At 50.4% G+C, this 27,484-nt stretch overlaps 1 protein-coding gene across 3 annotated transcripts in view; it reads left to right on the plus strand.

Moving 5' to 3' along the window:
- The first annotated feature begins 220 nt into the window (after positions 1-220).
- The window catches only part of LOC101644790 (cell migration inducing hyaluronidase 1), a 163,953-nt gene continuing 136,689 nt past the window's right edge, over positions 221-27,484 (plus strand). For all 3 annotated transcript variants that reach the window (XM_030884489.2, XM_045286392.1, XM_045286393.1), the window contains exon 1: positions 221-277. The gene's annotated coding sequence lies outside the window, so the exon portion shown is untranslated. The remainder of the gene's footprint in view (positions 278-27,484) is intronic.

Consider the following 27,484-nt stretch of genomic DNA (forward strand, 5'->3'; position numbering starts at 1 on the left):
AAAGGGGCGGCTCCGGCGGGCCGCCGGGCAGCGCGCGAGTAGAGCGCAGCGCCCTGCAGTCGCCCTGATCCCGGCTTGCACGAGCGTCTCAGGGGGCGTCAGCAGCCGTGCATTGGAGGCGGCGGGACCCCGAAATCCCAGACGAGCTGCTTGCTCCCTGGATTGCCCACGCCCGGGAGCTCGCGGCGGCGCCAGTTCGGTGCGCGATCAGATCCTCCGGAGAGCTGTGAGCTCCTGCCCCGCGAAGCGTGGCTCTGCCTGGACCACGGACCGCGAGGTAAGAGGGCCGAGGCGGACGCGCCCAGGGCTGCGCTGACAGCCCGAGGCTCCGAGGGGAGGGACGAGCCGGGTCCCCTGGCTCCACGGTGCACGGGGAAAACACGAACCGTCACCACTTCTCTCTGTCCGTCCAACCTGTCTTGCGCGGCAGATCTCTGAGATACTCTTTCGGGCGGAAGGTTCCGGAGGTGTGTTGGGGTGTGTTGTGTGTGGGGGGCGCGCCGGCGTTCCCAGAGCGCGAACCTTGCTTTCCGTAGACCATCCCCTTCTGGATGGCGCGTAGGGGCGGGAGGGGGAGCTGGCGGCCCGATAGTGTCTGGCCGACGGGGATTTACGCAGCAGAGGGCCAGGTCGCCGAGCCCAGCTGATGGGAGGCCCGTGCACGCCGTGCACTTGTGGGCGTGCGCCTGGCAACAGGTCCGCGCGCCTGCGGCGGCTTCCCGGCACGGCGCGGTCTTCCTTCTGGTTCGCGCCTCCGCCTCCCGTTGCTGCCCGGTGGCTCGCGCATTCCCAAACAGCTCTGGGTACCCAGCGACGCTCTGGCGCCGGGCCGGGCGGAGGCAGTCGGCTTTCGGATGATTCTCCAAGGGCAAAAGCAGGTGTTTCGACCAAGATTCCAAACCTGAAGCGCTGGAAGAGGGTTTTTCTTAAAGGACGTCGGATCCAGAAAGGGTCTCATATAGGCAAAGGCAGGGACCCAGAAGAGCGCAGGTCAGAGTTGTGGCTCCAGCTCTCTCCGCTCCGGAAGCGAAGGACAGTGACATTTTGGAGTGGACTCCACGGGACGTGTGTGCTCCGGAGCGCGATGCGCCAGTGATCCTCAGACTGGATTTTAGGGACGTCTCATAGACAAGGAGAGTCGGCCACGACAGTCGTCCCAGGCGCACCGCCAGCAGCCAGAGTTTGAGGTCCGGAGTCCTCTTTTCGTGCAGCCAACGCATCCCTCAGGTAAGAACTTCATTTAAAATAAATCTTTTGATATGTGCGCCAGGGCCTGGCTGCAGCCCCATCCCGGAGGTGGTTAGCCCAGGAGTGCGTTTCTCCTCCGGTGACTTGGAGAGCGATCCCGGGCGCGCCCCGGGGCGGGGAGCCGGCGGCTCTGCGTGCCCAGGCGCGGCGCCACCATGGACAGCTCCCAGACGCTTCCTTCGTTCCAGGTCTGCCTGTGGCCCTGGGTCTGGGGGAAGTTGGCCGCTTTGCTCTGGGACCACGGAGCTGGGACATAGGAAACGAAGAGGGGGGCTTACTAGTCCGCTGGGGTCCTCGGCCTTTTGTCCCGATGTGGTAGGAAACACTTGGCAAAGTGTTTGGTCTGTGACGGAGATCCTTGATCAGCCTGCCGTTAATCACATCCTTTCTGCTGCTTTCCCCGCCCCGCCTCCCGGGGCCCCCACGAGGTGGGTGGGTGGGACCCCTGAGAGGTATTATGATTGTGCCACCTCTGAGAGTCCAACCAAGGTAGCGAAATAATTCCACATCCAGTGGAGACTGCCTTCTGTTCGGTGCATCTGATCATATATTCTGTTTGATGAAATAATTTAGCGAACATGGTATTGGGAGAATATAGTGACCTCATCGTTAGAGCAGCAGCACGGAGAAGAAATCAAATAGGACAAATTTGTAGAGAAGGTTTGAATGCATTTGTACAAACAGTTGTGCGGTTTTCAGATCCTCATTGCTTTCCCCAAAGTACATAACCAACTTACAGAGCTCCCTCTTAGTGCCTAACAGAGCAGGTTGCCTGGAAACAGGCTGGGAGAAGCTTGAAGAATCCATAGGGCTTAAATCTGTGCACCAAATAAAAATCACCGTCCCTGGAAAGGAATGACATTGGATGAGGCTTTTCATTTCATAATCCCCACCTCTGCCGAAGTGTGCACCTGCCTTTGTTTTAAAACTGCAAGAAATTTGGAGGGTCTGATCCTGTTCATGACTGAGGTGGCCCACTGAGAATTTTTTTTTTACAGCAAAACTCCCACCCTACCTTTCTCCCTTCCTCTCCCCTTGAGACAGCAGGTGTGATTTTGGAAGTCACATAATCTCTAGGATGCTTCCTTATGGAGAAAATGAGAATAACACAGTCTACCTTGTTGCTATGAGAATCAAGTGACACAATGGAAACACTTAGCTCAGTGCTGAGCCCAGAGAATGCTCCTGAAATAGCAGTGAATACAGGTGTATTCTAAAGACACAGTTTTTTTAGTTGTATTCACTAAACTCTCTGTGCACTCTCCTAACCTTGCTTGTGTTTGATATTCCAGCGCCAGCTCCTTCCCACATTTGGGAGCCTGTTGACAGAATTGAAGAAAAAGGTCCCAAGCCTCATTTAAAGAGACATGGAAGGATTCTTGTGTGAGACACATCAGCTGCCGATTTTCCCACCAAACCCATTTGGAGGAAAGATAAAAGTAAGCTATTTAAAAATATATCATCATCATCCTCAATTTTTCCTATTCCTTCTCCTCAGAGGATGTAGGACCTCCGGGGGGGCAGGGTGGGGTGCTTCGTGCCCTTTTGCTGAACTGAGACACTCCAGGGCCTGCATGGGGCCTGGCCTTAATGGCCCTCTGTGTGGTTTCCTCCAGGGTGACATGGCAGTAACTGTGCTGCGACAGACCCGGGCCCGGGGAGCTCTGCAGAGGCCAGGCAGGACCCCCCCTACTCTTCTGTGCTGTGCTGTGCCGAGCTCAGAGACCTTGACCAGGACCCTGTTTGCCAGGAGCCTGGAACGGGTGCTTGGTTTCAGCTGGATTTAAGGGTCTCTTCCTTGTGCTGGATTTAAGGGACTCTTCATTGGTCCTGTGGCATCTGCTGTTGATGGCAGTGTCAGAGTGGAAATTGGGTTTTGTCGGATAGAAACTACTGGTAGGCCGTGTCATGTGTCATGGAAATTGGGATAATGACGTTTCGGGGTGCCTGATTTCTCCGATAAAATTCTTCTCCAGACAATGAGAGGGCAGCGAAGAGAGTACGCAGAAGAGAAAGGAGAGAGAAGCTGCAGGCGTGACGCTTTTTGCTGCTACGCCATCCTGGGGCTCTCAGCTTCTTCTTTTCTCTCCGTAGTCGGCCAGAAAGGATCCTAGCTCTCTCCACCTGCAAGGAGCGGTGAAGGAGGCTGCAGTCTGCGGATGTGGAAGTCCTTTTGCGACTCACATCGACCTCGGGATGAGAATGGAACAAGTGGACACCACCCCTGGCCGACCCCAAAGTCCTGGCTCTTTTCTCTGGACCCCCACGCAGGTTCCAGTTTCCAGCACACGTCTTCCTGGTGAGAACCCTGTCTTGCTTCAGACCAGTGTGGGAGTGCAGGGCCAAAGAGGGGACGAACAGATGGGAGTGGTGTCTAGGGAACCCTTCCTCGGTCCTGGCGCATGGTGCTAGCAATGCAGTGCCTGGGACAGAGGGATCAAATGACAAGAGCAGCACTTAACAGTGATGGGATGAGAAGGGTGAATTCACTTACTCTCGTCAGCCTCCTTTGAAGCCTGCCGCTAAGTGACCTCTCTCAGTCCCTCCTCAGGTGTCTGCAGTCTCTGCACTATCTGATGGGATCTATGCAGTTTGCATTGGCAGCTCAGTCTCGATGGAGAACTGCAGGCATATGGATTGGGTTCCCACAAGGGAACAATGTTTGGCTGCACCCCTATCTAGGAAAAGTCTCAGCCGTCACCTGAATATTTCTTTCTACCTGATGGCAAACCCCTGATGCTTGATTGTATCTGGGTCCTGCGTCAGCTCTCTCCATATTGCTGGGTTTTGACCATCAGGTGGAGCCAGTGCCAGGTTCTTTGATGGTGCATGGGATCGGGTCATATTCTTCCTCTCTCGGGTCTGTTAGGTTGATGGGAGGATGGGAGTGGCAGTGGGCACTGGGGTGGGTGAGGGAGACACTGGACACGGCTCTGCCAAGTTTCTTTCTTCTATCCTGCCAGCTGCTCAGCTAGGCCTGACCTTCTCCTCCCAAGAGCCTGGCACCTGGGAACTTTGCAAAACAGGGGAGGCTCAGGGAGGATTATTGACCCAGCCCAGTCTCTCTGGAGGCCATCCTAGCCTTTCTCCTAGCTCCCCAGCCTTGTCGTGCCCGTCTGCTCTGGTGCCAGACTTCATTCAAACATGGTTCTTCAGAAGAGAGCCTGCTTGCCGAGAGATGTCATTAAATATAGATGTGCTTCCGGCTTCTTTCCCTTCGTGCCAGTGAACCCGGTCTTTGAACCGGTGTGCGCTGACAAAGCAAAATGGAGATGTATCAGAATTTGTGAACTGTGGCTTCCTGGAATGATAACCAGAAGGGGAAAGATTATGGGTGGAAGCCCTGAAGTGGGAGACTCTGAAGAGGCCTGGTGAGCCCTTTCCGGAGCCTCACGCAAGACATTGGCCTATTGCCCAAGCCCTAGAGAGTGACCTATATTCACAGTGGTGCAGTCAGCTGCCATCTTTGAGCAGGGCCCCAATGCTTCAACTCGGTCAGCCAAGAGGCTGGGTTGCTATGCAACGAGCATACTGCCCTTGTTTTTTAAGAAGGAGATTATTTTTTCTAGGCTGATATTGTCCCCCGAACTGGCTATTGTTCTAGGCACCCACATTTTGAAAATTCCCCTTTGCCCTGGCCTTCACTCCATTGGCCACGACTGTGCTGGAAAGAACAGGTTAAAAGCCCTGCAGGAAAGACACATCCCATCTAGCCGGGAGAGATGCTGCCACTCCACCTTCCCTCTGCTGTCCTTTCCCAGGGCCTCCTTTGTAGGCTCAGCGTGGCTCCGGGAATCCCAAGTTCCCCTTCCCACTTCCTGCAGGTGAGTGAGCTTCAACCCCGGTCGGACAGTCGGGCTCTTTGCAATGGAAAACTACTGTGGAGTTCTTGAATCTTCAGCCAAGGCAGCTTTGTGGCACATTTAGTCCACCTTGAGTTTGACATACATGGACCCTATTTCTGTCATTCTCTGAGTTGCCCAAGGGAGAGTTTAGCTCTGAGGCATCCGCTGTTCCAGGGAAGGCACCTCTAGAGGGCTGGTCTTCCTGATGTATGAACATCCATGCCAGTCAGATCCTGCTGCCTGTTAGACCTCTCTGGGGCCGGGAGTTCATGCTGATGGCCTTGATCTTTGTGCTTGGGAACAGCCCTGGGTCTGAGGCAAAGGCAGTGGTGGAGAAGACAGGCATCCTTTTCTGTGGCTCTGCCCCTCACAGGTGGGCACGACAGAGTGGTCCTTGGGAAATGGATTTGAAGATGATGGCCAATTGTGTGATTCTCTTCCCTACCTGGTCTCACCATGCGACCTTGGGCAGGTTCTCTGGCTTCTCTGCTCTCTGATTAGGTTCATCACTGTACAATGAAGGGCTTAGGCTATGCCAGGAAGCCCTGGTGGTGTAGCTGTGTCAGGCTGCTAACTACAAGGTCAGCAGTTTGAAACCACCAACCCACTCTATGGGAGAAAGACGAGGCTTTCGACTCCCATGAAGAGTTATAGTCTTGAAAGCCCACAGGGGCAGTTCTGCCCTGTCCTGCAGGGCTGCTCTGAGTGGGAAACCATGGCAGTGAGCTTGGTTTGGGTTTTATGATACACCAGTGCTTCGTTAACGTTAATATGCAACTGACCACAGGGTGCTTGTTAAAATGCATGTTCTGATCAGCCAGGTTTGAGGTGGAGCCTGAGGCGCTGCATATCCAATATGGTTCCGGGGTTGCTGGCAGGGCAGCGCCAGCCCTTCGAGCTGCAAGAGTGGAGACCGCTGCTGCCTTTGTGGAAGTCTGTCCCTCGGGGGTGCAAGCTGCCCGTGTCTGTGGTTCACACAGACGGGACCCAGCTGGCCTGCGCTCTCCTAATGACCCTCCAATGACCCTTCTACTTCTTGGAGACAAATGCTGTCACTCTTAAACCCTCTTATCTGTAGACTAAATATCTCGAGTTCCTTGAAGTTTCCTTCTTTCCCAGCCATAATCAATTTCCTGATGTTCCCTGGGAGGAGCTACTTTTAAGTGCAAGGCCATTGTGCAAATGGTGACTTATCTTTGCCTGGTTGAGGAATCAGAGTGTAATTTCGATGGCATTAAGAGATACTTGGGGAATTTCATTGAACTTGGGTTCCAGACACACAAAAAATGTATGTTTATATCATTCAAACAAGCCTACTTGAGACTGCAGCCTTTTTTTTTTTTTAAGCTCAAAAATGTCATTTTAAGCACAGTTATCTCCCTGTGGCGTTTCTGTGGGATGAGCTGGTTATCACAATGCATTCTGGTTATTAGTTCAAGTTCAAGGTGCTGGTGGGAACGTGGGTTCTATCATCCACCACCACACCCTGAAGCAGAAAAGAGAGCCTTCTTTTATGTTTCAGATCCTTGGACAGCCCCGGCAGCCCTGGGGGAAGCAGAGTGGGGCATGTGGTCCCTGCCCTTGAGGAGCTGACAGCCTGGTGGGGAGACGGACACCTAAGTTAGGAGTTGTGTCCATAAGGACCCTCCAGAGACAAGGACGTTCAGGGAGACAGATCAGTCAGGAGTCATGCGGGGTTAGGGTGGGCAGGCACAGCTAGGTAAGGAAGAGACCATTAACTCAGTCAGAGAGGGTCCCTGGAAGGAGAAGATTACTGAGAATTGTCAAGGGTGCTCTGGTCAGACACACGTGAGACTTAGAGAACGAGACTTAGGGAACAGAGTCCAGAAGCCATTCTATACACGGGTATCAGTCTGGAAGCACAAACAGGTCTAGACATCTCACCTTCTGCAAACTTCTCAGGTGCACAAAACTCCTTCCCTGCCACAGGTGTGTGAAGTCCCTTGCCACCCTGGACCTTGGACTACCCCTGCCGAAGCAAGAGCCCTATTGTGCAGCTTGTAGGTCTGTGAGGGACTTGAGTCCCCTAGACTAGTGGCTTAAAAATGACTTTAACCTCTGATAAGAGTTGTATGAGCCCTAATAAAACGATTAAAAAAAGAAAAATAAGAAATGAAGAAAAAAAGACTTTAATCATAAACATGTGTTTATGATAGCAGTTGGGGTTGGATTTCTACAGACCTAGGGTCCTGAAGACCTCTGCCCTGGGGGATTTAATCTCATTTCTGACACCCATATTAATAGTGTTATCTTAGTTTTATTGTGTGTGGGTTAGAAAAAAACATATGCTCTGCCCTTTGGGGCTAGGTCCCTGGGTTGGGGGTCAACTATTTTCAGTGAAATAAATCCTGAGTTATCCTGTGTGTGCTAATCCCTTTCTAACAAATCCCTGATTCTCTGGGAGAAACACGAGACTGAGGGCTGGTCTAGAGAGCTCAAGCTGGAGCTGACGCCCAAACAATGGTCCCAGCAACTAACCAGGTGCTGCCATGAGTCAATTCCAACTCACCGCCACCCCTGCTAACCACAAGGTCAGCGGTTCGAAACCACCAGCCGCTCCTCGGGCAGAGAAAGACAGTGCTTTCTACGCCCATAAAGAGCAACACTCTCAGAAACCCACCAGGGCAGCTCCACCCTGTCCTCTGGCATCACCTTGAGCGGGGATGGCTCCACAGCCATGAGTGAGAAGACTGGGCAAATTCCATCCAGCATCTGGTGTCTCTTTCCCTGGGTGCCAAACGTGTGAGCGCAGGTGGTTTTGAAAGTGGCCTTTGAAGAGGATGTGGTGGGTGGGAACAGAGAGGCTGTACTTTCTGAGCCCAGGATGGTGGAGGGACAACTGCAGCCCATGGAGGTGGCTTCTGTGTGCCTTACACGGTACTCTCATCTCTCATCCGGGAGGAAATTGCTACCCAACCCCCAAAGGCAGCCCTACCCCATCCTCACCAAGATCTGCAGTGCCCATCCTGGGTACGGAACCAGCTCTGAAAACCTAATTACAGGAATTATTATTATTTAGATCATTTTATTGGGGGCTCATACAACTCTTATCACAATCCATCCATCCATCCATCCATCCATTGTGTCAATCACATTTGTACATTTGTTGCCATCATTAGTCTCAAAACTTTTTCTTTCTACCTGAACCCTTGGTATCAGCTCCTCATTTTTTCCTCTCCATCCCCTACCCTCCCTAGGATAGTGTAAGTAAGACATGAAAAAAAAAAGATAAATGATAGGCATTATTTAAGATGATGAACACAAGACATGTGAGACCTAAAGCATTTAGAAAATTGGCAGAACCCCGACCAAGGTAGAGGGGGGGATTGGTCTCCACCCCCTGCCAGACTAGGCACCTGCAATTCCTTGGGGACTAGTTCATCCTGCTGAGCCTCCCAAAGCAAACCCCTTGGTGAACTGAGCAGTTTTAGCCAAAGGCCGGGGTGTCCTAGGGATGCTCAGCAGCCTCATGGGGGCACAGATAATAGTGTGGTGGGGGCTGAGAGGGGGGCAAATGTCCCCTGGTTAAGGGCTGCCATCGAAATGGGCATGTCCTGCACCGAGGACTTCACTCTCAAACCAGGGGGTTCAACTTGTCCTTCCTCCGCTGCTGCTCACACACTGAGCTTGGGCTGGTCACAAGTGACCACGCATTGGGGCCATCGAGCTGTCTGGGGGTGGGTGGGAGGGTGGGCAGGGTAAGCCTGCGAGGTGGGCCTGCTGCCCGGGCCTCTCGCTCCCTGTGTGCTCTCATGACCTCCTCGCCCAAGGGGCGATGCGTGTCCCCTTGGGAGATGAGGACACGGAGGTCCCAGGCTGTCCAGCTGGTGACGGGAGCAGCACCCTCGGGGATTGTCTACTTCCCGGTCCACTGTGCTTCGCATCTGCCCTTATCACAGGGCCCTTGTCTGAGCTGTGTGGTGGGGCCCTGGGGCCCACTTGACCTCCTCGAGCTGCTGCAGACTCCCCACGGGCATCTTCCCTGAGTCCTGGGTCTCCAGAGCCGCCCAGGCACCCAAGCTGCTCTCTCCTGCCCAAGAGAGGAGCGAGTGAGGGGCGGGGAAGAGGTTTGGGCAAACCATGAAAACAAACTTTTTTAAACAATTTTTTTTCTTTCTTTCTATGACATCTTACTTCAAAGCTGACTGTGTTGCCGGCACACTGAAGCTACTTTTCCGAAGGTTTGAGCTTAAACAAACCCCAGGCGTCATGCCTAAGTACTTTTCCTTTCCTCTCCACGTCTGTTTATGTCCAGAGGAATCCGATCCATATGTCTCAGATCCATTTCCATATACTCAGCAAAAGGTCGCTTTTCACCCACGTGGCCGAGCTGTGCGGGCGCGTCCCTCTGAGCCTCTTCCCTTCCTGCAGCAGCGACGCGCGGGCCTTTCTCTCTGGGAGGAGCCTGAGCTCTTATGCAGGTGGAGGGTGGGCGTGGAGATCTCGGAGCAGGAGGCCAAAGAAAGAAATACTGACCTCGTGTTTATATTCACCTCGTGGATAGTTGGTTCAGTATAGGTTTTTGGCATGAATTATGGTTTCTTTAAATATCACACTAACATATCCTTTTGACCACTTTCTATTTTTTGACATGCCCGTCTCATTCTGCAGCCCATGTGAGTGCTCTCCTTGTCTCATCCTTGTCTCGGCCATGGCAAATATCGCCCCCGGCCCGGGGTTTTGTCTGGGGGCTCCTGGGTGGCACTACCGGTCTGAGCTTGCTGCTCAGGTAGGAACGTTTGGGGCCACCCTGGGGCATGCTCAGTTTCTGCAGACATAGCCAGGGTCAGCCCATCGGAGCGCAGTGCACTCAGGTAAGGCACAGCGTAGCTGTGGCTTGACTCACTGGGGTCACTGGTTAGGGTTTGATTTCTCTTAGGGTTTATTCTGGTTGAAAGTAAAAGCTGTGGCAAGAGGGTGTTATTTCTGTTTCTTTTCCTCTTCAGCGGATGCAGAGATGGGGGACAGCTACCTGGCAAATAAGCGGGCGGAGAGGTGCCTCCCCTCGGAATTGGGAGTGTAGGGCTCTCATGGAATGTGGACAGGGGAGGGGAGCGAGGAGTGTCAGAGTGAGCCTCTCTTTCCTTCTCCCTTTTGAGGGAGTGGTGTCCTGCAGTAGACCGTCGGACCGTGAAGGTGGTGTGGAATCGGGCGACATTTCCTGCCTTCTCTGGTACCTAAGGCCCCGTGAGCTGCCCTGACCTGACGGCCACGAACCAACACAGGGGTGAAATGGTTTGCAGATTCCGATGGGCTGAACTGTCACCATTTCTGCGATTTTGTCACAAGTTCTGGAAGTCCTCCGGTTTCTGCAGTCAGTCCCTGGTGGTGAAAGAGAAAGCAGTGCAGGGTCTGGTTTTGGCCTTTCGGCATGCACGTGTTCCTCTATGTGCCAATGATTTTGTAAAAGTGGGAAGGCATCCCTAACGTGGGCACTGTCTTTGTGGTCCCCAGCTTCGAAGCGACCCAGAGAGCCCTCTTGACCACATCAACTTGTGGGTTGTGTTGAAATGCATGAGCTTTCCAGGTGGCTGAGCCGGAGAGCTGGAAGCTGGTTTAAATTTTCAAGTCACCGAGTAACTTGGTGACCAATGGTAACACGTAAACACATCCTGGGATCTTCCGAGGAGGACCGTTTTTCAGTTCGGTTTGTTGTTTGAAAGTAGCTCACGCATCACAGAAGAATTGAAGTGAGCTTCACCGTTACATTTCCTTCTTTTGTAACCACTCAGACCAGTGTTTAGATCTGATGGGTAAGTAATCTGGAGGCTTCTGAGGGCTGTGATTTGTCTTTTAAAATTTTAAATCATTTTTATCATTAACATTATTTCCCTTTCATTTGTGAGCTATAGCGCATACAAAGAAAAACGTAGTGTATGCGGTTACAGAGCCCTTCCCTCAGAGCAGTGACAGAGCCCCTGTAGCACTTCTAAACCAGTTCTTTCTCCTTCGTCTCTTACCATCTTCCCCCCCTCCCTGCCCCCCCCTCCCCCTGTCCCGGGCCTCCCCATAGTCTTCAAAGTCTTTTCCTTTGGTGTGAAAACCCCTTTTCCTTTATACCAGCTGTTCTCAACCTGTGGGTCGCGACCCCTTGGGGGGGGTGTTGAAGGACCCTTTCACAGGGGTCACCCGATTCATCACAATAGCAAAATGACAGTGATGAAGTAGCAACAAAAATAATTTTATGGTTAGGGGTCACCACAACACAGGAACTGTATGTAGTAAAGGCTGGCGGCATGAGGAAGGTTGAGAACCACTGCTTTATAGGAATGGTATCATGGAATATTTTATCTTCATGAGATTTAGCTTTGTTGAGCGTAATGTCTTCCCAATTGGTCCATGACAGGAGGTGTTTGACAACTCATCATTGTTTTCCATGGCTGCATAATATCCCATGTGTGCATGTACCAGAGTTTATTGATCCTTTCCTCCACACGGATTGCTTTTTTTATCGTTTCCTTCTTTTTTGTTGTTATAGGGATTGCTATGTAAACATGGGTGTGCGCCTATCTGTCCTTTTTTTTGGTATTTAATTTCTTTAGGGTCTCCCAAGTAGAGAGTCTGAAGGATTGTATAGCATGTCTGTGCACAGTTGTTTAAGAAAGTGCCAGACTGTTTTGTGTGGTGGCTGTACAATGCTGCGATGCCCCCAGCAACGTGGGAGTGTGCCAATCTCCCCACATCCTCGTCAGTGTTTATTTATTGTCTCCGTGTGCTGGTTTCTGCTTTAGTTTTGCTAAGTGTTAGTGTGAGGTGGTATTTCATTGTTATTTTAATTTATATTTCTCGTATAACTGAGAATATGAGCATTTCTTCTTATGATTATTGGCCTCCTCCCATCTTTAGTAGATTGTCTATTCATGCCTTGTGCCCATATTTTGATTGGGTTATTTGTGTTTTTCTTATTGAAGGTGTTGTGGCATTCTGTAGATTTTTGAAATTAACATTTTCTTTTATCTATCATTGCCCCCAATTTTTCCCCACTCTGTGAGCTCTCTTTTTACTCTTTAGATGAAGTCCTTTGATGTACGTAAATGCCATACTTTTAGATCTCTGTTTGGTCTTTCATAGGGTGGGTATTTTTCATATTGTTTGATAGTATATTTATGCCTTGTATTAAGGTCCATAAGTTTGTCTTTTTTTCCCCCATTTATTATCGCTATGGTTCTAGGGTTTCTATGTAGGTCTTTAATCCATCTTGATTACATGGTAATGGATGTATGGATCCTGTTTCATCTTTACAGGTGGAGATCCAATTTTCCCAGCACCATTTTTTAAAAAGACCACCTCTCCCCCACTTCATGTATTTTAGTCCTTTATCAAAGATCAGGTGTCTGTAGGTGCTTGGATGTATTTCCGGGTTCTCTGTTCTAATCCGTTGGCCTGTCTATCCATCGTTGTACCAAGACCACGCTGTTCGGGTTACTCTTGGTACGAGGTCCCTTTTTTTCCTTTCACTTTAACCCTTTCCATATACAGTTAGTCCTGCATACTCTGAGCTATGTTTACCTATGGAAAAAGTTGATGCTCCACCACAAGGTGTCGAAGGGATCAGGTATAAGGCATCATCAGAACAAAAAAAATCTTACCATAGTGAATGATGGGGGGAGTGCGGAGTGGAGATCCAAAGCCCATTAGTAGGCCACTGGAGATCCCCTTGCAGACGGGTCTCGGGGAGGAGACGAGCCAGTCAGGGTGCGATGTAACAACGATGAGAAATACAACTTTCCTCTAGTTCCTAAAGGTTTCCTCCCCACTCCCACTACCATGACTTGAATTCAACCTTGCAAGTCTGGCTAGACCAGAGGATGTACACTGGTACAGATAGGAACTGAAAATACAGGGAATCCAGGGCGGATGAGCCCTACAGGACCAGTGGTGTGAGTGGCGAAACAGGGAGGGTAAAGGGAGAATGGGTAGGAAAGAGGGAACCAATTACAAGGAACTATATGTGACCTCCTCCCTGTGGGACAGACAACCGAAAAGTGGGTGAAGGGAGACATCGGACAGGGCAAGATATGACAAAATACCAATTTATAAACTATCAAGGGCTCATGAGGGAGTGGGGAGCGGGGAGGGAGGGGAAAAATGAGGACCTAATGTCGGGGGTTTAAGTGGAGAGAAAATGTTTTGAGAAACGATGTACAAATGCGCTTTACACAATTGATGTGTGTATGGATTGCGATAACAGTTGTATGAGCCCCTAATAAAATGTTTTTAAAAAAAAGAAAAAGTTGATGCTCCTACTGACTCCTGCTCAGTGAGCATGAACTTGAGCCTCTGTTCCGTTGAGGTGGTTTGAGGACCCCATCTCTCCAAGGTCAGGAGAAGAGAGAGCAGGAAGAGCCCCGTTTGAATGGTGCCTGCTGGGTCCACGGAGGACCTTCTGCTGGCCATCCTGGAAACGTAGTGCAGGAGCCTGGTTCCCTCCAGTGTGGGGTACAGGCTGGCTGCCCTCTCGGCCACTTCCCAATGTGACAGAGAGCCAGTCTTCATCTGGGACAGGACCGCCACCTAGGCCCAAAGGCAGACTCTCTGTCCTGGTGTTTTACTCCCAGGGCCTGGCCATCATAGTAAAACCAAACCCTAACTCAATGCTGCCAAGTTGACTGAGACGCACAGTGTCCCTGTCTGCTCCACGGTCAAACTGCTGTGTGAGGTCTTCTTAACTGTGGTCTTTACAGAAGCGAATCACCAAGCCTTTCTTCCGTGGCGCTGCAGGGTGGCTTTGAACCACCTACCTCTTGCGTAGTAGCCAAGAGCGAACTATTTCCACAGCTTAAGGATCTGCTTCGTTGGCTGTCAGTCACTGTGGAGTTGATTCCACCTCCTGCTGATCCACCCGGCGTGCTGCACAGCTGGGCTGCTCCCTAGGGGGTTCCAGGCCATAAACCTTCAGAAACTCAAGGCCAGGTAGGTCTTTGGAGGCACCTCAAGGATTTGAGCTGCCAACCTTATGGCTAGTCATGAAATGCCCAGCTGTTTTCATCACTCTGGGACTCCTGGGACCGCCATCATAGGTACATAAGCATTTATTGAATACAAAAATGATTGAGTCCTATGCCAGAACCCCTGCCACTCCCGGTGCATACATGGCTGGCAGGGCGAATTGGATGCTGACTCTTGGGTATCTGTTCTGGGAAATGATGACACAAGACAGTCATCCAGTAATGCAACTGGAGCCTGCCAGTCTCCTTCTTGGGGCTTCGGACTCCTGTGGCCCCATGGCTATTCCTGGCATTATTATTGATATCCAGGGTTTATCAAGCACTTACTAAAGTTAGTCACTTTGTACAAAAGCTTCACGTCAGCCCATTGAGTCCTCTGAGCTCCGTGGCATCGCCTCTCCTCCTCATGAAGACTTTGTGAGGTCCCGGGACTCACTAGGGTCTCACCTTACGTCACTGGGCTCGAGGTGTGGACACCGGACCTGGGATCTGGTGAGCTCGTGTGAGTCCACAAGCACATGCTCTTCATACTGACTGACACGCTCAATGCTTCCACGTTGGGCAAGCGTGTTTCGAGGGACGGCGTGGTGCCTGTGAAGAGGAAGTACAGTCAAATGCACTCACCGTGAACCCATCAATTCTAGCTGGACACGTGGGATTCAGAAATGAGTCCAGTGCGTCTTCCTGCAGTGGAGAAGCTCCTGGTCTACTGGGAGAGACAGAGACAGACAGCTGTTCAGCTAGTGTGAACCCAACCATCTACGTAGAGAAGCAGAGAGATGATATGTAACTCTACAAGGGAAAGACAGTTGTGGAGGCGCAGGTCCTGAAGGAAAGTACAACTTGCTGGCCAGAGAGGGGAGAGGACTCACCTGAACTAAATGCGGAGAATCTTGAGAATGCACATTTAGGGAAGGGCCAGGAGTTCCCTCGGAATGAGGTCATCAAGGTGGGGCCAGGTGGCATTGGTACTGAGTCAGGAGTTGGGATTTTAATCTGGGTGAATTTGAGGTGGATTGGAATCGATGAGGAGGATAGTAGCTCATTGCTCCTGGTGGCATATTGCTGGGCTGGCTTCCTCCCTCCGGAGAGTGATGCTGTGGGCATGAAGGGCATTGCAGAAAGCCAGCTTAGGAGGGGATGTGGTTGCCAGGATTCAGCAAAGACCCATTGCCCATAAGGAGGACTGCTCTGTCCAAAGCGAGTTCCGAGACAACAAAGGCAATGGGGAGAGCATCAACTTGGAAATGTTTCAGGGATTTTGTGGCCCGAGTTGTTACCAGCCTGAAGTCTGGTCCTTCTGCAGGTCAAGGTCCAAGTCTTTGAAGAAAATCGTTCTGGGACTGACCATCTTGAGTCCCCCCGATCTTATACTATCCTTTGAGGTGGACTCATGTCTTGTTTTCCATACCCTGGCTCAGAGCTGGGGTCGGAGGCCTTTGTGCAAATAACATCTTGGCTGAGTGGTTTTGCTCCATAAATTCTCAGGGAAATTCCTAACCGGTCTTGTTTACCTGACCTGCAGCACAGGTGAGGGAAGGCGAGTGGGAAGAAGAACCGGGTTTTAGGAAGAGTCAACTTCGGAAAGGAGGGGGCAGTTGCCTGAAGGATGCTGATCCCCTTCAAGGTGGGATTTCCCCCCCCACACCACCACTTAATGGAGACTTTTTTTTTTTTTAACTCAGCTGAACTCCCGGAGTGTCCATCTCTTCTCTGCCATTGTCACTAGACACCCAGGCAGTTCGGACAAGCTGAACCCATCCACAGTTCGCCTCTCAGGGCCACCCCTGTGTCCAGCACTCTTCTCAGTCATCAGGCAAATCTAAGAGTGCCCATCAGTTGACCAGAGCAGGGAGAGAGGTCACCAAGCCCTGGGGCTTTGCCATCCAATGCTAGCGTTGCTAGGTGCTGGTGAGAACCACGGAGTGAGGCAGCGCCCAGCACTACGCCATCCTCCCAAGTGTCTGGGGAGCCCAGTGTTGCCGCCGGGCGGTCAGTCTATGTCATCAAGGGGCTTCCTCTTTTTCCGAGGACCCTACCTTCCTTTCCAAGCGTGGGGAGAGTACGGCTGGGGGAGAGAGCTGACGGCAGTTCTGCGGTAAAAGTTGATCTGTCGCCTAGAATGGAAAACAAATGGGAGTGCCACTTGATGCCCTTGCCTGAGCTCCTGAACTGGCCCCAAGTACAGTTTGACTCACCTCAGGCTCTTCTTGGGGTGTCATCAGGCTGTTCCGATGCAGTGATCCGACGTTGCCGAGCAGAACTGTGCCATAGACTGAAGAGTTTCCAGGTCGCCAAGTCTTTCCCCTGTGGGGCCCCTGGGTGGGTTCGAACCGCCAACCTTTTGATTAGAGACAGAGATTTTTATTCCTTGTGTCACCAGGCTCCCTCTCCTATCTCAACAGAAGAGCGAGGTTACACACCTGCTGGACCCACCTCCATACGCCTGTCTTCTCTCCCAGAAGGCCTTCCTGTGCATGCCTGTCTCAGTCAGCCCCTTATTCCTCCGAGTCACTGCAGCCACCTGATGGTGCCCGGGGGCGGAACAGGCCCTGGGGAGGCAGCATGGAGACCCCGGGCAGAGTCACTCCCTGCCTTCCCAGAGCTGGCAGGTGAGAGCAGCGTTGGCCAATAGACACGTAAGATGAGCCACAGGTGCAGCCTTCTTTTCCTTCCAGCAGCCCCATTAAAAAAAAAACAGGTGACCTGAATTCTAACAATGCCCTTTATCTGACAATTCTAGCAATGCCCTTTATGAATTCTAACAATGCCATTTCAGCGAGAAAGCAAGAGAGAAGTATTCATGAGATGATTTGCATTCTTTTTGTCATATGAAGTCTTTGAAACCAGTGTATATTTCACACTGACATCCCATTTGAATGTAGACAAGATGCAGACCAACCTTATTATATCACACTTTGCAGCTATCTATCTATCTATCTATCTATCTATCTATCTATCTATCTATCAATCTATCTATCATCTATCCACGCATAGAAAGTTTTCAGCAACCCCATGGGGTTCAGCAAGCCAATCGATGCTTTTGTTTTTTCTCCAATAGCAGGAGCTCACTGCGTGTCTCTGGGTCACATGTTCCTAATTTGCATGATAGTGTATGCTTTTGCATAATGAGAGCTGGGAAGGTTTGGACTGGAGAAGTACGGTGGGTGGGTGGGGGTGGAGACAAGGACATGATCAAGCAGGAAATCTTGCACCCTTCCACAGGGAGTTACTTTATTCTTGACTTCTTGAAATGCCCCAACTACTCCCCCCACCCGCCCCCAGTTAATTTTCATTGCTGCAGGGATTTCAGTTATTCTCTCTAATGGAGGATAAGGTGCAGAATGGTTTTTGATGCACTTTGAAATTTATTATTGTACTTATATATACAGTTTGGACCAAAAAAATATTTCCCTAAGGAAGTGCTTTAAAGAAAAAAAACACGACAGACCTTTAAAACCACATCTAAATGGAACTTAGCAAGAGCTTTCAGCAGCGTTTTGGGTTCACTTCTCTTGGCTGAATGCACACAGAGCAGTAAGGGGGCCGCAGTGGAATCCAGACCATGAATGCAGGTCCTGGGTAGTTGTGACTTAGAACTTGACATCCAAGGTGCCCTCAGCCAAGGGACTGCAGGAAATGAATGAGGAGATGGAACATTTCTGGAAGTGATGCCTCTACTCCAGGGCTTCTGGTCCCTCCAGGCTCAAGTCCCACCCATGGGGATGAGGAACCCCTAATGCCATTTACCAGTCTGATCTGCTTACTAAAAAGACACCGGGGCTGGAGGCTCTGAGCCAGTGCTAGGAGAATCAGTAAAACCATGAGCGAGACTATGTTTGCTTAACTCAATGCTTCAGCAAATGCTTATTAATCCGTCACTCTGTACCGGACACGGAGGATTCAAAACCCACTAAATCATGGCGGCTCCCGACGCTTATGATCCAGGATGAGGGATGATTGTGTGAACCACAGAGAACAAGAAAGCATGAGTCACTGGAAGAATAATCACGAATAATTACACTCAACCTAATTATCAATGGATAGGAATGTCATGGTATTAATAATGCGGTTATTAACAAGGACCAGAGAGGGCACAAGAGAGAAGAGAGCACAATGATTCCTGGGGGAATTGATCCTTGACTCGAGCCTTATAAAGTATCCTAAGAATTTGTCTGGACATTAGAGGACGCTTTTCCCTCGAGAAGGGTGAAGGAGGCACAGGTGGACTGTTGGCGGACCATTCCATCTCAAGGAACTGAGTGTGGTGAGAGAGGAGATGTGGAATGAGAGCTGCCCAGGGAAGGTGCACAAGGCAGGGCCCGAGGAAGAGCCCACAGGCTCTTGGAAGCCTTCTCGTATTTCCCTATCAATGGAACTTCATCTCTTCACATAGTCGCATGCTTCTCGCACTCTCGTACTCTGCTGTTGTTGTTGACATTTTGTAAAACAGGTGAACCATTTCCTCGTAGTTCCCTCCATGGATCATTTCCATTCTAATTTCTTCTAGAGCCTTCCGGTGGTCCCACGCATGGATGTTAAACGCTTTGATCGGCCGGCCTGGACTTTATTTTAGTTCACGGTGGTTGGGGAGATTCTAACTCTCTTTTCCACTCAATTTACTCACCTGTTACCCAAGCATCATTTCACTGAACAATCTTCCCTTTATCTGCTGGTTTGTGCTGCCAGTAAAAGCTTATTTGATCCAGTCAAGAGTAGAGGGATGTCAGGAATGCCGTCAGCCCAGCATGGCAGGAACGCAGCCAGGCATTTGATCTGACCATCTGGGCAGCCTGTAGAGATTCCATCTCAGCTGACCAGGCGGCATATGTCTCCCAGACGGCTCTGGCCAGCCAGCCGGCAGTTCTGCTCCAAGTGAACATCAGGCAGAGAGCTCTGTAAGTGGACTCGAGAGCTGGGGGCAGTCCCTGGGGTATCCCTGGTTGGGTAGAGAGCTAGCTAGTGAGCTACTTCCTCCCTAGAGGCCTCTGCTGTGTTCCTCTTGGGGAGTCAAGGCCTGTGGGAGACCACCCACCGAGGCTCCCACACATGTCCCAGATGGGGGAGGCCTGCTCGGGAGGAAGTCACAATTCTGAGCTGTCCGATGTAGTCTCTCCCCCAAAACAGGACTTGGTGCAAAGTTTATTCACAGTGTGGTGCACCTACATGGAAGGAGAAACCAAACCAAATCAAACCCATGACCGTCGAGTTGATGGGACCCCCGGGGCCCCACGTGCCACAGAATAGCACAGAGTAGCCCCGCCCCACAGGTTTTTCTCGGCTGTCATCTTCCCAGGTGCGGTCCTCCGAACCTCTCCGCCTCGCCACCCTGGGGTGAGTTGAACCCACCAACCTGTAGGTTAAAAACCCACTGCCATCAAAGAGCTTTGGGTTCATAGAGACTCTCCAGGGGAGAGAAGAACTGCCCCTGTGGGTTCCCTAGGTGGTACATCGTCACAGGAGCAGACCGCCTTAGCAGTCTCCCTGGGAGCAGTTGGTGGGATGGAACCATCAACCTTGTGGTTAGCAGACCAGGGCTCCTCTTTTAGGTTACTAGTTGAGTGCAGATCATTCACACTCTGTAAGGGCTGGTGGCGTAGTGGTTACGAACTGGGTTGCGATTCGGTTCTCAGGGTCAGCACTTCAGAACCACCAGCTGTTCTGTTGGGGAAAGACGGGCTTTTCACTCCTCCCAGAACCTCACAGGGGTAGTTCTCCTCTGTCCTATAGCATCACTGTGAGTTGGCATCAACTCAACGGCAGTGAACTTGCATTGGCTTCTGGAGGGAATGCTACATCGAAGAAGTAACTGCCTCCCCGCCCCCACCCCCCAGCCTCCGCTCTTCTCGGTCTTGCCCCACCTCTACCTCTGAGTGCTGTGGGAGCAAACACCATTCTTGCTTAGGGATGCACCTCAGGGCCTAGTGTAGGATCGGTGCCTTGCGGAATGAATGGGGGAGCCCAACACTGAAGGTGATGTTTTTTCGTGTCTCCCCAGAGCTGCAAAGCTCACTGACCAGGGGCTGAAGCCGTGCATTTAATCTGGGGCAAATCTCCTTTCAGACACCCTAGAAAAGCTTTGATTTTAGTGTCATCTGACTGGGGCACTCCTTTCTAATTCCAGGCTTTCTTTCCATTAAATGCTTGTTATAGTTACGTTTTGTGAGGGGGTGCCTGATAAACCATTTATAAAGAAACTTGCGCTCTGTCAAAATTCACAAACAAGTTCATGTTCTAGTAGATTAGATTAGCAAGGATACTGGCTTTAAAAAATTATCTTTGGTCATATTGGGGATATTTTAGTACTTGGTTCAGGAGCAAGAACATTGGGTGTATCACCCTTGCTTTTTAAACAATAGGCTTGTTATAAAGGGGGTTTTCGGATCGGTGGGAGACATCGCTCAGGCCTGATCTGAGTCCCAGTTCTGCAAACAGGTGCTCACCCTTACCCATCGTCTCAGCATCCGCCTCTGCCGTGATTCGGGTCACGCCTGTCTGCTTTTCTCTCCATCTTGGGGTGATCAAGATTTGCTCCCTGGAAGGTTTCTCTGGTGTTCACTTGCCCCGCCTGGGATGTGACTGGGCGAGGAATAACTTGGAAGTCAGAGGTCCAAGTTATTAGGGTCAGTACTCTGCTGCTGGCCTGCTGTGTGTGCTTAAGCCAGGACTGGACCTCTTTTGGCCTGTGTTACCTGTGTGCAAAATGGTGGGGCGGGGCTTCTGGTTCAGTACTCGCTCAGATCGGCAGCAGCTTGTGAGCAGGGTTAGTGCTCCAGGGCAGTCTCAGCACATTGCCCTTTGGGTGCCTTAGAAGAACAGGAAGTATTGTTTCCCCGTTTGGGAGCCGAGGGGCCCTACCTCATTGTGTGTGGCCCTGGGGACACGGACTCTGAGGAAAGTGGTTCTCTGCCAGCTCAGGGGATCATCATTTTCAAAACATTCTCTGGCCAACCTTGTGCTTTTCTGGGCCGGGGAGGATGATGGAGAGACTCTCAGATGGGCTCTTAACGGCCCCGTGTAGGCAAAGAGGCAGTGGAAGAGATGAAGTTAAAAAAAAAAAAGGAAATGATAAAATGAAAAGCAGGTGCAGCAAGTCAGGGATTGACAGTCCCAGCCAGGGCCAGGACGCCATTGTCCGACGTGCAGGTCTTCTCGGGCCATGTTTGAACGCCGCTGTTCTGGGTGAAGGTTTGGACTCAGCAGTCTGACCCCCCCCTCCCCCCCGCCCCCACCTCCGCATCCGCTGCCTCCCGAGGCAGACCTAGGTGTTGTCGCTCCCACAAGGGTTTACCGCCTCAGCAACCGAAGGAGCAGTTCCACTCTGCCGTCCAGCGTGGCTGTGCGGCGGAATCGACCCGGTGGCTGTGGGTTTGGGTCGGCTTGGTTCTGTACTGATGCTTCCAAGAGCCCTCAGTGAGCACATACGTCCTATGCTAACTCGTGAACCGCGTTCTATCCCAAATGTCCATTCTGACCAAGGGAGTTGGGGTGGGGGATCTGGGTTGGGGGCTGTTCAGAAACTTCGTGGGAAAATTCTGTTATCTTTTACTACCCCAGTCTCCATGAATTCCTTGGAAGCCCTCTCACATGTGTTCCCATAGGGAAGTCAGGGGCTTCTGCCTCACCTCTCGTGCCCAGTGTAAGGGTACCAGGTTCCTCCCACTGTGGCCAGAAGTTCCCTTGAGACCAGGCTTCTCACTGCCATCGAGCCCATGCTGACTCCTAGTGACCCTGTGGGACAGGGTAGAACTGCCCCGGTGAGGTTCTGAGCCTGTAGCTCTTTAGGAGAGTCAAAAGCCCCATTCTCCGGTGGACCAACGGGTAATTTAGAACAACTGACCTTGCAGTTAGCAGCTCAACACATCGCCACTATGCCCTGGTGGCTCCTTCCCCTGGGACCATGGGATGGCTGTGTTGCCCTCATTGGCAATGAGGAAGGTCATGGAAGCAGTATTCTTCCCTGGGGTGAGGCTGGGCTTGGATGGCGGATCACGTGGCCATCTAACGATGAGGCAGCCAATGATGAGGCATCTACCCTTCTCAAAAACAAACAAACAAACAAGCAAACTCACTGCCATCGAGTTGATTCCAGCTCACAGGGACCCTAGAGAGCCAAGCAGAGCTGCTCATTTGGGTTTCCAGAGCTGCGCACCTTTACTGAGCAGAGAGCCAGCCTTCTCTTTGTTCTGCAGAGCGGCTGTGGGTGCAAATGGCTCAAACGGCAATTACCAGCCCACAGTTAACCCACTGCACATCAGGGATCATGTCCTTCTGTCGAGATGTTGAAACTTAGGTCATTTTTGACCTAAATTCTTAGGGGTTTGGTCCAAACCAAACCGGATTCACTGACATTGAGTCAATTCTGAGTCATCGCGATCCTCTCTCCAGGACAGGTGAGAAACACCCCTGTGGATTTCCAGGACTTTGACTTTTTCTGGGAGGAGAGAGCCTCAGCTTTCTCCCACAGAGATGGAGTGGCTGATGGTTTAGAACTGATGAACCTGCGGTTAGCAACCCAACTCGTAAGCCACTACGCCACCCGAGCCCCGCGGGCACTGGATCAGGAAAGATCAAATCAAGACGCAGTATATTGTCATGGAAAGTCCCTGGGACAGGAGGCAAGGCAGCGAGCAGGACCATTGTGACTGTCATCTCTTGAATACGTACCGTAGACCAGGGACAGTGATGGGGGTTCACCTCCCGGAGCTCACTCAGACCTCTCCACAGCCCCGCCATGCTGCTTCTAGGTCCCCAGATTTCATGGTTGAGAAACAAAGATGTCCAGGGAGGTTAAGCCCCAAAGCACAGCTCGGAGAAGGAGGGCCGGGAAGAGTCTGCTGCTTGAACTCAGGTCTCTATGTGACCCCAGACGTAGGTCTGACTTGTTTTCTGCTGTGGGCAAGTGGCTACCTTTGGACCTTCATGGTCCCAACTCGACAATACATCAGTGGGACTCACGGTGCCTTTTCAGTTCTAAAGTACCCTGATTCCAGTCATTTGCGTCTTAAGGCAGAAGATGCTGCCCCTTGTTGGTGCCTTTTTGGGGTAAATGATGTCACTGCACAGGCAGAGCGCACTTGGAACCCCACTGAGAGATGGAACGCTTGGGTGGGATGCTATCCCCTTCATCCGTGACCCCAGATGCCCAAAGGAGGTTCCCAGGCAGGAGAGGATATGTTTGGGGCCCATGTTTCCTTGCTGGGGGATAACTTGAGGTTCCACTAAGTCAGGTCAACCTTTCCAAACCTCTGGGGGAAGATCCTGCTGTTGGGGCAAACGGATCTCCTTTATTGGCAAAGACCAAGCTTGTCTTTCAGTTCAACAGCAAGCGAAGATGAAATTCTCATCATGGAAGCTAAACCAGGTGGCCAGGAGAAGGGCAATGTAGGGAAGGATTTGGTTGTTGCTTTAGTTTTTGTTGGCAAGGCTTCAGCTCATCGTTGACCCGGGAAGAATCCTATGTCTGAATCTCTGGTCCTAGAGAGGGCTTCAAAAAGTTCGTAGAAAAACTGCATTATGTTTCCGTTCCTTTTTCCCATGAATTTTTTGAAGCACTCTTGTATAAGGCTGAGGGCCAACCATCATGACTGCCCAGAACTGCATGCATCTTGCAAGCACAAATCCAGACACTGTGCGCTGCTCACCAGCAGGTCATTGTTTTCGAAACCACCAGTTGTTTGGCAGGAGAAAGATGAGGCTTTCTACTTCCGTAAAGACTTACAGTCTCAGAAACCCACAGGGGGCAGTTCTACTGTGTCCTCCAGGATCTCTATGCATTAGCCAGCACCAGGAGACCCTGTACCTCCCCTGAGCGCTCGACACCTCATGGAAGAGAAGTGTAGTGTCTGTGCAAACAGCTCAAGACACAGGGTCCTTCCACCGATAAAATTCAGCTGGTGCTTGAGAGAGCACACCAAGCCTGCAGAAGTGTTTCACTCCCTGACAAGGCTGCTGAGGACTGTTTGCACCCTGCGAGTCAGCTCCACAGCCAAAGAAATACACAGAAGAAGATGATTATGGGTGTTTTTGAAACTCGTCCCTTCCTGCCCAACCCGGGACAATATTTACAAAGCAGACATGCAAACAAGCAGACCTTCTTTTCAGGTGTAGAGCCCCTGGTGAGCCAAGCTCTCCCCGTGCCTGAGCCCTTGCCCAGTGTGGAGTTGGGTGTTTAAAGAGCGCGTCTGGCAGCCCTGTGTGCCCGCCTTCGCTTTGGTGGTTTCGATATAGTTAGGAAGCTCGCGGCAGCGTTGCTTGCTCTTGCCCGAGCAAGGAACAGAACCTTTGAAAGGGAGAATATTCATGAGGATGGCCAGTGTTCACTTCAATTACCCTTACGACTCTGTTATTTAAATATGTGGAAACATAAAGCTAGGTATAAACTCCTTAAGCCCATGGCTCTCATGCAACTATAAATCTAAAACAAATGTACAAATCCTTTGCAAACAGAAATCGCAAATGAGATTGTGAATGTGAACCCAAACTGCCAGGGCTAACTCTTTTGATTGAGGAGGGTCATGTAGGAGAAGACTTCATCTCTGTCTCATCCTTCACCTGTGAATGTCTTGGCTGACTTGATTTTGTATATAAAAAGGCCATCCTTTGAACTATCATTGTGTTGTTCCCTCGGCCCCACCCCATTTGTTTTTTAACTCATTGGTCTCACTTCGAGCCATTAAGCCTTTATTAAGCCATCATTTTGTTAAGTTGCAATTAAAGGACATCTCCCAATATCTAGCATTGGAGAGCAATTGTAATGCTTAATTAAATTCAGAGCCATTGTCATGCTTAATTAATTTCACTGGGTATCTACTTACTGCTCATGAGCACTTGAATGTTGGTGTAGGCACAGAATACGTCTGGGAGCAACCAGAAGCTCCCAGAAAATATTTTGAGGGGAAGGAGATGGGTGCACCCGTAACCAACATGTGCTTGGTGATGCCTCGGTTCTTGTACTGAGTGAATTGATGATCAATGCCAAATGATCATCAGAAACTAAAGGCACTGTGAGTTTCTATGTGAGAGTGCTATACAGAGTGAACTTGATCATGGTAGATTTTCAGAGTTTTAGAAGACCCCAGCCTCCAGACATAGACCTGGCTGACTCCCCACGCACTCCCCCACGTGCATGAGTGGCATAGCAGCTGGCAGAGATCCAGCCTAGATCCAAGCACCTACCTGCAGAAGCACTATGGAAAAGAGCAAAATCAAACTCACTGCCATTGAGTCCATGCCAACTCACAGTGACCCTATAGGACAGGGAGAACTGTCCCTGTGGTTTCCAAGACTGTCACTGTTTATGGGAGTCGAAAGCCTCGTCTTGCTCCCACATAGTGACCAGTGGTTTCAAACTGCTGATTTTACGGATCACAGCCCAACTTGTAACCACTATGCCACCCGGGCTCCTTAATATTACTTTTCTTACCATTCTAGATGGAGAAATGATATCTAGAGCAGTAAAACATGGGGAGCCTCCCAAATTCCCAGCAGTGGGGACGTGATTGAATCAATGATTGGGTCTTCATATAATGCAAACATCTAGCTACTTAAGTTCTTGTAAAAGACTATTTATTTACATGGGCAAGTATTTATAATGTGAAGGCGGCATTGAAATCAACCTGAGGTAGAATACTGCTGTTAATAGTTCTTCACTCATTTAACGGAAGAGATCATTCCATTTAGATCCTGAATGAATTTCCCTTATGGAGTTGTTCTGGGAAAAACTGATATATAGGAAGTCCCTGACTGAAAAACATATTGGAATTACAGCAAACCACACTTCACAGTTGTCTGGGTTTCTTGTTTTGCTTGATATCTTATTACCAGTAGCTTGTACTGTATACATCGGTGTTTAAATACATCTGTGAGTTTATATGGATGCATTTTCTAGCCTTACAGACAAACCAAATTGAAATTATATGCGTACTGATCATAAGAGGCAATAATGACGAAAGTTAATAACACATAAATTAAAAAGTGAGACACACAACTTATGTCAGCACTGACTTAGGACAGAGTTGTGGTTGGAATAGATCAGGGCCTTCCCATATTAGTTTAATGTTGCTGTGTAACAAATTGCTTTGAATTTATTGGCTTGAAACCACACCGGTTTCGTAGCTCATGGTTCTTGCTGTGGGCTGGAGGCCTGGCACGGAGTGGCAGGGTTCCCTGCTCAGGGTATCTCAAGGCTAAACTCAGGGTGTTGGCCAGGCCCGAATCTTGTCTGAGTGTTCTGTGGGCAACCTTTCCAAGCCAATGACTGTGGTTGACAGACTGCTGATGGGATCAAGTCCCCACCGTCTTGCTGTGAAGATGATTTGAACGACTGCGCACACAGTGCATGAGTCGAGGGACTGGGGATGTGCTCAGCAAATAGCAGCTGTTGTGGTCACTGCTGCTCTTGCAGCCATTCTGGGGACAGCGGATGTTTTAAGTTGTGTGGGAAGAATTCTCGTCTTTTTCCACAAGCAGAATTGGCCCACTGATCAGACTAGCCAGATTTATGGTTCAACATGTTTGTAGAACTCATCTAGTCAAATCTTGTCTAATGACAGCAGGAAAGCAAATAGTCAGGTCTGATTTATTAGGCTAAGGCAGCGCTGGAATGAGTAATGCAGTTAACGAGCACTTAGCTTAGGCTGGGGCATCAGATGCACTTTATCTTGAAAGGTTAAACTTGCTCTGCCTTGGAAGGAGATGAGTCAGGTGTCAGTAATGTCTTCCTTTAGAGGACTGAGCAAAACCCAAACCCCAAACAAACAAACTTGAGGTGATGCTGGCTCCTAGTGACCCTCACAGGACCGACCAGAACTGACGCCAGTGCCCAGGCTGTGCCGCTTTGTGGAAGCAGAGGGCTGTGCCCTCCCCTGCATAGTGGCTGGTAGCTTTGAATGGCCACCTTTCGACTGTAAGCCAAGCACTTAATCACCGTATCGTGAGGGCTCTTTTTAGGAGACTGGTGGTGTCATAGGTTATGCTTTGGTTTGCTAACCACAAGGTCAGCAGTTTGAAACCACTAGCCACTCCTCAGGAGAAAGATGAAGCTTTCTACTCCTCTAAAGAGATACAGTCCAGGGCAGCTCTACCCTATCCTAAATGATCGCTCTGAGCCGGTCTGGACTGGATGGCAGTGAGTTTGGTTTTAGGGACAAACCCTATGGGATTTCTGCAGGAATCTAGGACATTGGGCTTAAGAATAAACGTGGTGTTTTACATCACTACCCTGCTTTCTGATTTCAATGCAGAAACTACTTTGGTTTTTATTCATGTGTTTGCCTCTTAGAAATAAAAGTAGAAGATGAGGACGAAAAACCCTAACTCGGGTGGGAGGACGGGGAAGGAGGGAAAAGAGAGGAGCTGAAATCAAGGGCTCAAATAAAAAGAAAATGTTTTGAGAATTTTGGTGGCAACATATGTACAAAT

The sequence above is a fragment of the Echinops telfairi genome, unplaced genomic scaffold (genome assembly GCF_000313985.2).
Source record: "Echinops telfairi isolate 266 unplaced genomic scaffold, ASM31398v2 ScPeMD7_7;HRSCAF=31, whole genome shotgun sequence".
Lineage (NCBI taxonomy): Eukaryota > Metazoa > Chordata > Mammalia > Afrosoricida > Tenrecidae > Echinops > Echinops telfairi.